Raw genomic sequence first — 11309 nt, forward strand, 5'->3', positions numbered from 1 at the left:
GCTCTGTGCATGAATTCATGTATTAGTCATTTTCTGGGCTTTGTTTTGAATGAACCACTTGTTTCATTGTCTGTGGCCACCAGAGGGCCAGCCACACAAAGTAAAATACATACGGCATACCTAAACTGGACGCGTGAATCCAAAATGACATTTTCTAATAAAGTTGGGATGAATATATATATGTCATTTGATCATAAATAAATTGGCAAAAAAGCGTGGAATCATATACAGTCTCCTATAACATCTCTTTATGTTGAAAAAAACATATTTTTCAAAAAGATCAGAGAGATCATCAAGTCCCCAGATTGGGGTCTTGGTCGTTTGTATGTAAAGAATGAATAATGAGACCGATGGTGAATCAGAGGCTAATGCACATTAACTACATCCAACAGAAACCTCTCAAACATGCTTCAAATAACTCTTCCCATGTCAGTAAAAGAAACAGACTCCATCAAACGATTCTTAAAACCACTTAAGGTCACTGTGCTTGCCTTGCTTCCTGTCCCTTTGGCAACAGCAGACAGTCCTTCTATCCCCTTTCCCTCCAAGTTAAACTATCTCTCTCTGGGAGAGCTTCCAGCGTTTAGCTCTGGGCAAATGCTGCCCGGGCCATAGGCAGAAATCTAGGATCAGTTTACCCATTCCTAATCCTAACCCTAACCATTAGTAGTAAAAATGCTAAACTGACCCACATTCATGGAAATCCCAACCGTATATGCAGCTCAAATTTTAATGATTGATTGATTTAGGTTTTCAGTATAGTTGTCACTGCAATGATTTTTACTACACTGATTTTTATTACACATCTTTCACCCAACCAGTCATGTCAGATGAGGGTCCAGGGATTACTTCCAGAAAGGGATGGAGAGGGAGGGGGGGGTGGGTGGAGGGAGGAATGGATGAAGGGAGAAGGGCATATGCAGTTTATGAGTATTGGAACAAAGCCCAGGGCTTATCAAGGCCAGAGCTGATCTTCCGAATTTAGGGCCCCGGGTCACCAACCCCCCCCAATATATATATAATTTTATCCCAATTTCTGTTGAGGGACATGGTGCAGAGAGAAAAAGTTTTAAAGCACATTTCCTGCAATTCTACACTTTTTGCTATGAGGTTGAGAGAAAAGTGTGCCGTTTCAGAGCTAATTTCCTGCAATTCTACACATTTTTCTATCATACGCTATCTAAGGGCCCCCAACCTCCAGGGTGCCCGTTCGGTAATCCACCAAGGCTGCTTTGGAGTTGACACACACACACACACACACACACACACACACACACACACACACACACACACACACACACACACACACACACACACACACACACACACACACACACACACACACACACACACACACACACACACACACACAGGGTGCCCGTTCGGTAATCCACCAAGGCCACTTTGGAGTTGACACACCCAATACACACACACACAATACACACACTCAATACACACACATACAGTGCATTCGGAAAGTATTCAGACCCCTTGACTTTTTCCACATTTTGTTACATTACAGCCTTATTCTAAAATTGATTACATTGTTTTTTCCCCCTCATCAATCTACAGACAATACCCCATAATGACAAAGCAAAACAGGTTAAAAAAAATCACATTTACATAAGTATTCAGACTCTTTACTCAGTACTTTGTTGAAGCATCTTTGGCAGCGATTACAGCCTTGAGTCTTCTTGGGTATGACGCTGCAAGCTTGGCACACCTGTATTTGGGAAGTTTCTCCCATTCTCCTCTGCAGATCCTTTCAAGCTCTGTCAGGTTGGATGGGGAGCGTCGCTGCACAGCTACAGTATTTTCTCTCCAGAGATGTTAGATCGGGTTCATGTCCAGGCTCAGGCTGGGCCACTCAAGGACATTCAGAGCCCCAAAGCCACACCTGTGTAGTCTTGGCTGTGTGCTGAGGGTCGTTGTCCTGTTGGAAGGTGAACCTTTGCCCCAGTCTGAGGTCCTGAGCGCTCTGGAGCAGGTTTTCATCAAGGATCCTCTGTACTTTATTCCGTTCATCTTTCCCTCTGTCCTGACTAGTCTCCCAGTCCCTGCGCCTGAAAAACATACCCACAGCAAGATTCTGCCACCACCACGCTTCACCGTAGGGATGGTATTGGCCAGGTGATGAGCGGTGCCTGGTTTCCTCCAGACGTGACGCTTGGCATTCAGGCCAAAGAGTTCAATCTTGGTTTCACCAGACCAGAGAATCTTAATCAATTTTAGAATAAGGCTGTAATGTAACAAAATGTGGAAAAAGTCAAGAGGTCTGAATACTTTCTGAATGCACTGTACACATACACACACAGTCCTTTGGAGCTGGCAGACCCTGCTCCTCCCAGGATTCTCTCTTCTGCCTAACAGCAGCCCACCTCACATTGCCTTTTGTTTAAGCCCTGCCATTGGCTGAGAACAGGGAAGAGAGATTTTACACTCGTGACATCACAAGATCACCTTTAATGGCAATTTAGGTACTTACATGACTTTATGTGACTACACATTTAGGTGAATAGTTAGAAACAAACACACGCACAGGCATGCACGCATCCGGGCGCGCACACACACATGCACACACACACATTATATAGCCATACAGACCACAAGTGACAGGAAGGACCAAGGACATTGTTCTGAGCCCTGATACTTATAGTGCTACCTGCCAAACAACTTCCCATGATCCTGCAGGGCCGTTGATCTCCATCCTCTGGTCGGACCATAATGAGGTCACCACCATGGAGAACACAACACAACAGCGTTTACAACACATACATGCAACACTCACACTGTTGGAAAAGAAAGGAAATGATAGGATAGGATAGAAAATGATAGGATAGGAAATGATAGAATAGGAAATGATAGGATAGGATCGAAAATGATAGGATATGATAAGATAGGAAATCATAAGATAGGATAGGAAATGATAGAATAGGAAATGATAGGATAGGAAATGATAGGATAGGAAATGATAGGATAGGAAAGGATACGATAGAAAATGATAGGATAGGAAATGATAGAATAGGAAATGATAGGATAGGATCGAAAATGATAGGATATGATAAGATAGGAAATCATAAGATAGGATAGGAAATGATAGAATAGGAAATGATAGGATAGGAAATGATAGGATAGGAAATGATAGGATATGATAGGAAATGATAGGATAGGAAATGATAGGATAGGATGGGATGGGAAAGGAAATGATAGGATAGGAAATGATAGGATAGGAAATGATAGGATAGGAAAGGATATGATAGGAAATTATAGGATAGGAAATGGTAGGATAGGAAATTATAGGATAGGATAGTTGAGAATAGAATAGTTACATCTGCTGAGCTCTGCCTCCTTTTCCAGAGCTCTGTGTGTCTTGCCATAGTCTACTGCGCCCAACTGCTCCTCTTCTCACCTCCAGCTACACCTAGCAGGGAGGCCAGGGGCTTGAGGGGGGTGAGAGGGATAGGGAGGTGAGGAAAATAGGGGGTGAGATAGGGAGTGATGGTGGCTTGAGGGGGGTGAGGAATGGGGAGGTGGGGAAATAGGGAGTGATATGGGGAGTGATGGTGGCTTGAGAGGCTGTGAGAGGGCTGGGGCTGATGAGATTGATGAGGCAAAGAAGCACAAGAATACAGTGTCACCTATCCCAACAACCATCTCAGCCAAATCCACTGGCTCCCAGTTCAATACAGGATCATCTTCAAATTGCTCATGCTCACCTACAAAGCACTCAATGGACTGGGGCTCACATACATTTCTGACCTCCTGCACCCCTAATCTCCTGCATCCCTACACTCCTGCACCCCTACTATCCTGCACCCCTAATTTCCTGCACCCCTACACTCCTGCATCCCTACCTTCCTACACCCCTACTCTCCTGCACCCATACCTTCCCGCACCCCTACTCTCCTGCACCCCTACTCTCCTGCACCCCTACACTCCTGCACCCCTACCTTCCTGCACCCCTACTCTCCTGCACCCTTACACTCCTACCTTCCTGCACCCCTACACTCCTGCACCCCTACCTTCCTGCACCCCTACACTCCTACCTTCCTGCACCCCTACACTCCTGCACCCCTACACTCCTACCTTCCTGCACCCCTACACTCCTGCACCCCTACACTCCTACCTTCCTGCACCCCTACACTCCTGCACCCCTACACTCCTACCTTCCTGCACCCCTACACTCCTACCTTCCTGCACCCCTACACTCCTACCTTCCTGCACCCCTACACTCCTACCTTCCTGCACCCCTACACTCCTACCTTCCTGCACCCCTACACTCCTGCACTCCTACCTTCCTGCACCCCTACACTCCTACCTGTTCACTGCACCTCTGACCTTGGTCTCCTCACCCTCCCTAGCACCAGGATACACTCTATGGAAGACCGGGCTTTTAGTAGTGCAGCACTCAAATTCCGGAACTCTCTCCATCTCTATGTCAGAACCTCACAATCCATACACATATTCAAGTCCACAATAAAGACACAACTCTTCACACAGGCTTATCTGGATTCTCTGTTGTCTTAGCTTTTATCCTTTGTCTAGTTCACTTCCATGGTTAGTCTGTCATCATGTTTAGTGTTCTCCCTGGTTAGTCTGTCATCATGTTTATTGTTCTCCATGGTTAGTCTGTCATCATGTTTAGTGTTCTCCATGGTTAGTCTGTCATCATGTTTAGTGTTCTCCCTGGCTAGTCTGTCATCATGTTTAGTGTTCTCCCTGGTTAGTCTGTCATCATGTTTAGTGTTCTCCATGGTTAGTCTGTCATCATGTTTATTGTTCTCCCTGGTTAGTCTGTCATCATGTTTAGTGTTCTCCCTGGTTAGTCTGTCATCATGTTTAGTGCTCTCCCTGGTTAGTCTGTCATCATGTTTAGTGTTCTCCATGGTTAGTCTGTCATCATGTTTATTGTTCTCCCTGGTTAGTCTGTCATCATGTTTAGTGTTCTCCCTGGTTAGTCTGTCATTATGTTTAGTGTTCTCCCTGGTTAGTCTGTCATCATGTTTAGTGCTCTCCCTGGTTAGTCTGTCATCATGTTTAGTGTTCTCCCTGGTTAGTCTGTCATCATGTTAAGTGTTCTCCATGGTTAGTCTGTCATCATGTTTAGTGTTCTCATCTATACATATTTTAATATGTGATTTTATAGCTTTTTATGCTGATTTTCTTGTGTATTAATGACTTTGGGTGTGGTGAAAAGTGCTTAAAGCAAAATGTATATCTATGTACCATCATGCCTGGGCTTTGTTTATCAGGGTGAGAATAGGGTGCGAGGGGGGGGGGGGGGGGGGGGTGCTGTGGGATTATTTAAAATAATCTTTGAAGAGGTAACGTTTCAGATGTTTTCGGCAGAGACTCTGCTGTCCTAGCTTCAGGGGGAAGCTGGTTCAACCAATGTTAGGGCTATGGCGGGCATACATTTTGTCAGCCGGTTATTGTAATGCAAAAGACTGCCTGTCTCACGGTAGTTGACCGTTAATTAACATAAACACGTTTAGCATCTCCAGACCTCAATGTATAAATTGCTCACAAAACACCTTAGGAAAATGTACATTTAAAGAAGTCTACTAAATCATTGTAATATACACCATCACTACAAATCCATTATTTATTTTAGTCAGGTCTAAAGAAAGACCCAAGTGCAGACTGTGTGAAGTAATAATGTTTATTGTAAGAGGGTCAGGTCAAGGCAGGCAGGGGTCGATAATCCAGAGGTGGAGCAAAGGTACAGGACAGCAGGCAGGCTCAGAGACAGGCAGAGTGGTCAGACGGGCGGGTACAGGGTCAGGACAGGCAGAGTGGTCAGACGGGCGGGTACAGGGTCAGGACAGGCAGAGTGGTCAGACGGGCGGGTACAGGGTCAGGACAGGCAGAGTGGTCAGACGGGCGGGTACAGGGTCAGGACAGGCAGAGTGGTCAGACGGGCGGGTACAGGGTCAGGACAGGCAAGGGTCAAAAACCAGGAGGACGAGAAAAAGAGAGGCTGGGAAAAGACAGGCGCTGACAGGAACAAACGCTGGTAAGCTTGACAAACAAGACGAACTGGCACAGACAGACAGAAAACACAGATATAAATACCCAGAGGATAAGTGGGGAAGATGGGCGACACCTGGAAGGGGTGGAGACAAGCACAAGGACAGGTGAAACATCAGGACGTGACAGAACCATTCTGATATGAAGAAAATGTATTTCATAAGAACTGTATGTTATCTGGCTATGTTCCATGCCATAGGCTGTTGGCTTGTTCATTTAGCTGACTAGATACTGTATGTTATCTGGCTATGTTCCATGCCATAGGCTGTTGGCTTGTTCATTTAGCAGACAAGATGCCATTATTTTATATTATGTTATAGTAAGAAGAATATAATTGAACTTAGCTGAATAAAACAGAAAAATATATTTCCCATTTCGGAGCAAGTGTGCATATACTGTAAGTGGCTATGTTGAGCGTAAAAGTGATCAGGTCCTATATGCTAGATTTAGAGTTATTTGGCAACTTTAGTTGTGAATGATACAAACCTTCGAATGACTTAGAAATCAAAACATGTATGGACTGCATGATAGCTGCAGCAAAGACTCAAACTGGACAGTTTTATCTCAATCTCTTCATTCAAAGACTCAATCATGGACACTCAATTACTGACAGTTGTGGCTGCTTTGCGTGATGTATTTTTGTCTCTACCTTCTTGCCCTTTGTGCTGTTGTCTGTGCCCAATAATGTCTGTGCCCTATTTTGTGCTGCTACCATGTTATGCTGCTACCATGTTGTGTTGCTACCATGCTGTGTTGCCATGTGTGGCTGCCATGCTATGTTGTTGTCTTAGGTCTCTCTTTATGTAGTGTTGTGTTGTCTCTTGTCTCTTTGTCCTATATTTTTATTTAATTTATTTTTAATCCCAGCCCCCGTCCCCGCAGGAGGCCTTCGGCCTTTTGGTAGGCCGTCATTGTAAATAAGAATTTGTTCTTAACTGACTTGCCTAGTTAAATAAAGGTGCAATAAAAACTAAATGATGCGACTATAGGCAATTGAGAAAGTTGCATAAAAAGCTTGCGTTCTGTTCTTTGCCTCAGGCTGCACACTGTTCTCTCATCAAGTGATCATATTTTCACCCAGCAGACTATTCTCAATTTAATCGTGTCTTTACCAATATGTCAAATTTGTTTTGATTTAGAATGATCCGTTAATAAATGGGCAGGAACAGCGGCAGGGGGAAAAGACAGGTCATCCATATGCACTAGAATAGGGGATTGAGGCCCGCCGGTTCCTTTTTCAATCAGGTTAGTTCATACCATGCGTTAACCACTGTTTGAGGAGCATTCTAGCTGCGCAAAGGGTCATATTCCACCCAATCTCTGTATCCATGGGCTCTGCAGCTACCCAGTGCTTAATTTGGGAAACCAATACCGCTTTCCCATAGGATTCACGACATGATGCCTGTAAAAACAATTGGGCAATGTTTATACGATCCCCTTTCATACATAGCCCATGTTGCATCTTTCTTGTCGGCATTTGACATTAATACACCCAGTGCTTTAGCCAGGAACTCTGAAAGGTGGGAGGAGTTGGAAACTGATATTGCGTTTAAATTATGTGTCAGATGAAGACGTGGCTGTCTCAGCCTCCAGTATTTATGCTGCAGTAGTTTATGTGTCGGGGGGCTAGGGTCAGTCTGTTTTATCTGGAGTATTTCTCCTGTCTTATCTGGTGTCCTGTGTGAAATTAAGTATGCTCTCTCTAATTCTCTCTTTCTATCTTTCTCTCTCTCAGAGGAGGACCTGAGCCCTAGGACCATGCCTCAGGACTACCTGACCTGATGACTCCTTGCTGTCCCCAGTCCACCTGGCCATGCTGCTGCTCCAGTTTCAACTGTTCTGCCTGCGGCTATGGAACCCTGACCTGTTCACCGGACGTGCTACCTGTCCCAGACCTGCTGTTTTCAACTCTCTAGAGACAGCAGGAGCGGTAGAGATACTCTTAATGATCGGCTATGAAAAGCCAACTGACATTTACTCCTGAGGTGCTGACTTGTGCACCCTCGACAACTACTGTGATTATTATTTGACCATGCTGGTAATTTATGAACATTTGAACATCTTGGCCATGTTCTGTTATAATCTCCACCCGGCACAGCCAGAAGAGGACTGGCCACCCCTCATAGCCTGGTTCCTCTCTAGGTTTCTTCCTAGGTTTTGGCCTTTCTAGGGAGTTTTTCCTAGCCACCGAGCTTCTACACCTGCATTGCTTGCTGTTTGGGGTTTTTGAGTTACTGACGTGATCTTCCTGTCTGGGTTGGCGCCCCCCCTTGGTTTGTGCTGTGGTGGAGATCTTTGTGGGCTATACTCGGCCTTGTCTCAGGATTGTAAGTTGGTGGTTGAAGATATCTCTCTAGTGGTGCGGGGGCTGTGCTTTGGCAAAGTGGGTGGGGTTATATCCTTCCTGTTTGGCCCTGTCCGGGGGTATCATCGGATGGGGCCACAGTGTCTCCTGACCCCTCCTGTCTCAGCCTCCAGTATTTATGCTGCAGTAGTTTATGTGTCGGGGGGCTAGGGTCAGTTGGTTATATCTGGAGTACTTCTCCTGTCTTATCCAGTGTCCTGTGTGAATTTAAGTATGCTCTCTCTAATTCTCTCCTTCTCTCTTTCTTTCTCTCTCTCGGAGGACCTGAGCCCTAGGACCATGCGTCAGGACGACCGGGCATGATGACTCCTTGCTGTCCCCAGTCCACCTGGCCTTGCTGCTGTTCCAGTTTCAACTGTTCTGCCTGCAGTTATGGAACCCTGACCTATCCACCGGACGTGCTACCTGTCCCAGACCTGCTGTTTTCAACTCTTAATGATCGGCTATGAAAAGCCAACTGACATTTATTCCTGATTATTATTTGACCATGCTGGTCATTTATGAACATTTTGAACATCTTGGCCATGTTCTGTTATAATCTCCACCCTGGACACAGCCAGAAGAGGACTGGCCACCCCTCATAGCCTGGTTCCTCTCTAGGTTTCTTCCTAGGTTTTGGCCTTTCTTGGGAGTTTTTCCCAGCCACCGTGCTTCTACACCTGCATTGCTTGCTGTTTGGGGTTTTAGGCTGGGTTTCTGTACAGCACTTTGAGATATTAGCTGATGTACGAAGGGCTATATAAATACATTTGATTTGATTTGATGAAGGGATTCAACTAACATCATGAGCTGACTGATGAACAAAAACATTTCAACTGATGTTTGAGTCCCGCACGCGTGGTGGTGTTGAGAACAGCTTTGGACATCTCAAGGGACGCTGGAGATGCCTGATGAAGCATAATGATGTGGACATTTGCATCATGTCTGACATTATTGTGGCCTGCTGCATCCTGCATAATGTGTGTGAGCTGAACAGAGAGAAGCTCCTGCCAGAGTGGGGAGTTGAACATCAATTGGCAGCCGAGCCTGATCAGCTGACAACGAAGGGGTAAGAAATGATGATGCACATGCAGTTCGTGCAGCCATCTTGTCAACTTTGTAAATTGAGTAGTGAGCTGTTCCCTGATGCATTGTCCCTTACAAAGCAGAGATTAAACCCATTCTGATTTATGCTTATTTCATATGTTTTCTAAACATCTTTTAACAATGAATATAGTGTGATATTTTCTTGTCATTTACTGTTGAACAGTGTACAGCCATAGACTAAGACTCAGTACCAACATAGCCTCCTCCTGTATATTTTCCTCATGGAGTCCAACTACGTTTTCCAGGTAGGGCTGGTCCATGGATTCCAATGCGGGCTGCAAACTTTTCCACCGTCACCTCAGATGCCACCTCAATTTTGGTCTTTGCCCACTGGGAAAAACAAAGTAGATAATGTTAGTAAGATGTCAGGCCTGGTGCAACTAAAAGGCGAGAGGGAAGACTGGAAAATAATTGACTGTCTCATAGGAGCTCAGCAGTTCATTAGAACTGTTCTCATAATCATTCCAGGACGCTCTTGAAAAAGAGATTTCAAATCTTAATGAGCCCTTCCTGGTTAAATAAAGGTTAAATAAAATAAATAATGACATCACTACCCTAAATGACATCAGGGCCCAGATTCACAAAATCTTCTGAAGAAATTTCTTCTTAACTGCCATTTTTTCCTTAACTATAGACTTAAGAAGAAAGTTAAGAAAGTTATTCCTCAATAAAGTTCTTGGAAATGTTCTTAAGGTTTTTCTTCAGTTTCTTCCTAAGAGAAAAGTTAAGAAATGGGATTCTTGAAAATAATGCTTAGGATTTCTTCTTGGAAATGTACTTAACTTTAGGACAGCTAAACCCTTGTCTTCAGACAAATGGATACTTTTGTAAACACAAACGTTTTCTTGCACAACAGACACAGTTGGCTAACGGATATATAAATACAGCAAGAAAACAAATTAAACATGCATTATCTAGCTAGCTAATAATTAACAATACATTACAATATTCTACAAGTGTCAAATAGCTAGCGTTATCTCGTCAATTTGCAAAGAAGAACTTGGCTAACTTAGCTAACATTAACGTCGTTAGCTATGTTGTTGGCTATAATGTCGGGACGTGATGGCTAGCTAAGGTAGCTACCTAATTAACCGGTTGCGGAGTCCCTCTACCACCGTCTCTCCTATCATGGACGACACCTTCTCCTCCAGCAGGTCCACATGAATGGTCTCTCAGCTCCCCTCTTCTTAGCAGCCGACTTGATGCCGGACCACTTCTTTTTATGGCGTCACTGTCCTTCGCCATACCACCGGCGGCAGAGACAGACTCGGCCACTCTAGCCCATCCTCTCTTTTTGGTGTCTGCAGTGACCCCGCAGTTATCAAGTCTCCCCAACAGGAATCTTTTCCTGGCTGCTATTTCCTCCACCATCACTTCATGCTCTTGTTTGCTGAAGTTTTTATTGCGCTTTCCTTGGTTATCCATTTTTGATTTACAGTAGCTAGCGTTAGTCTGGCTATAATGTCTGAAAAATAAAGTTTTTTTGTGTGTATAAAGGGTTCGCGAGCCAACTAAAACATTTTTATTTTCGAGACATAAAGCAAAAAAATGTATGTAATAAAATGTGAATATCAACACTTTATTATAGTGGGCCAAATCCTATCATCCCTGTCACATATGCTTCTTTATTAGTTTCAAGCACGTCACTAATGTCAATGCCACATAAGATATTTACGAAGTTCTTAGGAAAACTATGAATTCCTAGGAACATTTACGAACTGTCTTAAGCAGCTTCTTAAGTTTTTTCGTAAGTAATATTTTGTGAATCCGGCCCCATGACCCTTCTCATTGTGACAGAAACCTCATGAAATCACAACCTTTCTCATGA

The 11309-nt window shown here is 44.3% G+C and overlaps 1 long non-coding RNA gene across 1 annotated transcript; it reads right to left on the reverse strand.

Moving 5' to 3' along the window:
- Positions 1-5680: 5680 nt before the first annotated feature.
- Positions 5681-10772, reverse strand: LOC139582352 (uncharacterized). The gene is made up of 3 exons (XR_011676324.1): positions 10565-10772; positions 9673-9811; positions 5681-6106 (listed from the first exon to the last, which is right to left on the reverse strand). It is a non-coding gene; the product is annotated as an uncharacterized lncRNA (long non-coding RNA).
- Positions 10773-11309: the final 537 nt, after the last annotated feature.

The sequence above is a fragment of the Salvelinus alpinus genome, chromosome 8, assembly GCF_045679555.1.
Source record: "Salvelinus alpinus chromosome 8, SLU_Salpinus.1, whole genome shotgun sequence".
In the NCBI taxonomy this organism is placed as follows: Eukaryota; Metazoa; Chordata; class Actinopteri; order Salmoniformes; family Salmonidae; genus Salvelinus; species Salvelinus alpinus.